At 34.1% G+C, this 4,281-nt stretch overlaps 1 long non-coding RNA gene across 1 annotated transcript in view; it reads left to right on the top strand.

The window, feature by feature from the left end:
- LOC107571699 (uncharacterized) overlaps positions 1-728 on the top strand; it is a 2,661-nt gene extending 1,933 nt beyond the window's left edge. Inside the window, exon 3 of the long non-coding RNA XR_001607225.1 lies at positions 674-728. This is a non-coding gene — a long non-coding RNA (uncharacterized lncRNA). The remainder of the gene's footprint in view (positions 1-673) is intronic.
- The last annotated feature ends 3,553 nt before the right edge of the window (positions 729-4,281 follow it).

Genomic DNA, 4,281 nt, shown 5'->3' with positions numbered 1-4,281 from the left:
GTTTAAGTAAACATGAGGTTTACAGTATACACATTTTCATATTGTGTGAAGTAAAATTATTTAAATGCAAAGACATTACATTGACTTCTCTTATCAATCACTCTATGAGGGTGTGTAACTGTATACTAGCATAAAAACAGAACAGAACACATTCATCATAAATAGAAAGTAAAACCCAGCCCATTATAACCAAATACAGTGGCTGCATTGCTGAGACAACATCTTGAGTCTATATAAAAAGAGATATCTTGGACCTCAGGGACTGCCAACCACTAGAAGGTGAGTCAAGACTCTGCTGGGCCAAAATTATTAATTTAATTTAAATTGATCATTTTAATTAATACATTTTTTTTACTGTTACATTTGGTTGACATTAATAGGAATGTTTGATATCATTAAAAGAAAAAGGGCATACATGAGATTATATATTAACAGAAAACAATATCCAATAAATAATCTGTGTCCATGTATTTATTTAACAGAACCTAGCAGAAACCTTCTGGCCTTGAAAAACAAAAAGGTGAGCAGCTTGGACGTACACGTAATGATATACTGCATTTTAATGAAAATACTATGTTAATGCAAAATAATAATTAATAGTGGAACACATTGTTTTTATAACTTCAGTAAGTTTGACACATAAAAATGTGTACCTATTAATATTTTTTAACAGAAAAGTACAATCATGGGAGATGGTGAAATGGAGTGTTTCGGCTCGGCGGCCAATTTATCTCTGGCAGCCAGAAAGAGAGCGAATCGAGGTTCAGAACACCCGCTTTGATGCCAAATCAGCATTCTTCATGACAGATGCAGATGAGATGTACCTGAAAGGTATTCTTTTTAGTAAAGAGGGTGGCAAAGCTAATGTCAAAACTCACAGTGGGAAAGTACAACAGATAAAAAAAACACTATTTAATGTATTCCTCTGCTTGAGTTTTCAGAGGTCAAAGTTCTTCACTTAAATAGTGTATAAATGTGTGTACAAAAAAGTCTAAAAATGTTCATTACAGACTGTTACAGTGAAATAAGATGAAATATTCCCAATGAATCCTCCCATTGTTTGACAGAATTGTATTATGACTACCCAATAATCAGCCAGGGTGAAATCACTGTCAAGAGTATCAATGACGTGGAGGAGTTCATTGCCACTGATGTATCTTGACAACTGCAATATTATTTTTAGTACCATTTTTGAGGTGGTACAAAAAGTACAGTCGATTTCACCTGAAGTGCCGAGTTTTATATTGAGCGGTTGTATATTTATATTTGAAATGCATTTTAACATTCAATATACCTTAATTGCAACTTATTAGGTTATATTTTTGTTTACGCATCGTTAAATGTTATAACCATGAGCCGTGTCCAAAAGGTAAAGGGGGAGGTGTTGCTACAATTTATAACAATATTTTCAGTATTTGTCAGAGGGCGGGCTTCAAGCATAACTCATTTGAAGTAATGGTGCTTCATATAACATTGTCCAGAGAAACAAGTGTTAATGATCAATCCCCTGTGATGTTTGTACTGGCTACTGTATACAGGCCACCAGGGCACCATACAAACTTTATTAAAGAATTAGCTGATTTTATATCCGAGTTAGTGCTGGCTGCAGATAAAGTTTTAATTGTTGTTGATTTTAATATTCATGTTGATAATGAAAAAGATGCATTGGGATCAGCATTCATAGACATTCTGAACTCTATTGGGGTTAGACAACACGTGGCAATCAAAGGCTGTTCTATAAAGTGGGGCAGTTCCAACTTTGCAAGGACAGTCTGGCGCTTCTGACTCACAGACTACGTTTTTTATATTTAAAGAATTTGCCACTGATGATTGAAACGTGAGTTTTGAGCAGTGTAGAGTAGCACTTGTTGTTTGTCATTTCTCCGATCACAAATGCAGACATGGTTTTATGTTTACGCAGCGTGATACGCAGCACGCAATAACACAGTATAAATCATTATAATCCGTAATTATGACCCCCCTGGATGCAACAAATGCCTCGTTTATAATGGGTTTTAATGTTTTTGAATTATCGCTCCGGCTGGACACAGCATCATCACAGTATGGTGAGGGGCGTAACATTTCCGTCACACGCTTGAGGTATTCGGCCAATCACAACGCACTGGATAGCTGGCCAATCAGAGAACACCATGCTTTTCAGACCGATGAGCTTTGTAAAAATCGACGCGTTTCAGAAAGGTGGAGAAACAATAATGTACAGTATGTGGAAAATAATGTGTTTTTTGAACCTTAAACAGCATTAACACATTGCATTACACCAAATACACAACATAATGTTATTTTTAGCAACGTCATATGACCCCTTTAAAATCTATCCCAGCCACTGATCATGTATTACAAGAGCACTCTACTAACCCGGGGACAATCATTTAAAATGATAATAATTTAAAAATTAATTTGAAAATAATGTTAGAATGTTGTGTAATCTATAATACTATAGACACAGCCAGTTTTACTCATTGAAAGATTTATTTGTGATCAAATATTTACTTTATGATTGTATTCGAGTCTTACACATATGCTATACAGTTAATCTGAGTTGTGCATTAATTTGAGTGCTGGCAGCTATTATGGGAGTGGCTTGATGGAGCGCAGGAGATGCAGATAACTTGATCTTGACCCTTAAGAAACTTTAATTAATGCTTTCACATAACATCTGCTTCAAAGATAAAATTACATGAATTGATAATTACAACATTGAAATAAAAATGTAAAGCCTGTACAAATACTAGAAATCATGAATATAAATAAATGGGAATCATGTAATAAATAAATAAATAAAATAAAAGAAGTGCACATTTCATTTATCTATTATAACAGGGGTGCCCAAACTCGGTCCTGGAGGGCCGGTGTCCTGCAGAGTTTAGCAGTTATTTCCCTTAACCAGGAAATTAACGTTCTTAGAATTGACAAGACAGTTGACCCTGAGTGGTCAGCTAAATATCTACAGCGGATCTAATATATGAATAGTTAATTATAACTAGTTATGGTTAATTATTCATATTTCCCCATGAGCTGATTCGCTACACTATATTACATTTACTTACTGTCACTATAAAGATTTGTATGTTTATATTCATTTCAAAGTATTTATGAACACTGTTACTGAATTTGACTTAGTGAGATTCAATGCAATATTTTATTAAAAGATATATTATTAAAAGATTAAAAGAGGACTGCTTGAGAAACACTCTTGTCTCTGTCACATTTCCTTTTCGAGTTTTCACTGCTTACAGGCACCCGGAACCTGGAACTCATATCATAATCGTATCATAATCATTATATGTATATAAGCATCATGCCCGACACCTTAGTAAATAGCTAAAGACTAAAACTAATATTTAAGCTAAACAAACATTTACGGTTGTGACAAATTCAGAGATGTTAAATAATTTTGGTATTCTGCTGTTGAGGGACAAAAAACTGCTTACCACATGTTTTCTTAAACAACAAATGATTAAGACAAACATGACAATGAACTGTTGTATTGGTTCCTGTTTTCTGGATCGAATCTAAAACACAATGACTGGCTAAAATGGTTGGAATCATCCGGCCTTTCACTTAAAATGACTGTGGTTTATTTATTGAAGTCATGTTTAGAGACACGTACAGAGAAAATAGTGTGAACTTACAGTGTTTTGCTGACCGCATCCATAGAGGAGTCTTCAGCTAAAACAAATGCAACCAAACAAAGAAATGTGAATGGTGTCATCTGCTATGCTAACAAAATGACTAAATCTAGTGGAGAAAAGAAAAGGGTAATGCTTTAGATTACAACCCGCAAAGAACTATGTAAGTATACTGAATTTACGGTGTACGTTTCTGTAATTATAGTGTACCTATAAAGAACATACGTGTAGGTATAAGGGAACAATGTGTTACGTTTGGGTAATAAGGGGGTAACAACCAGATATGCAACCTGCAAAGAACTGCGTAAGTAAACTGAAGTTACAGTGTAAGTTTTTTTGTAATTATAGTGTAGCTATTCAGTACCTCCGTGTAGGTATAAGGGAATAATATGCGAAGTTTAGGGAATAAAGGGGTAACAACCTGTAAAATTACAAATCATTTATACTGTAAGTATTTTGAAACTAAGAGGTGCTTATTCTAATATTACGTGGTATGTGTGGCCTAAACAACAATCTTATGTTTGGGAATGATTTAGAAAGACGATATATACTTTTTATAATTTTATATTGGTATTTTATTACAGGCGTATAGGTATTTTTTAACCATGGGGTACACATTCTATTATTAAAG

This window comes from Sinocyclocheilus grahami, unplaced genomic scaffold (assembly GCF_001515645.1).
Source record: "Sinocyclocheilus grahami isolate Dianchi unplaced genomic scaffold, SAMN03320097.WGS_v1.1 scaffold1636.1, whole genome shotgun sequence".
Lineage (NCBI taxonomy): Eukaryota > Metazoa > Chordata > Actinopteri > Cypriniformes > Cyprinidae > Sinocyclocheilus > Sinocyclocheilus grahami.
Note: the sequence above shows the minus strand (reverse complement) of the source record. Positions and strands in the feature narration are given on the sequence as shown.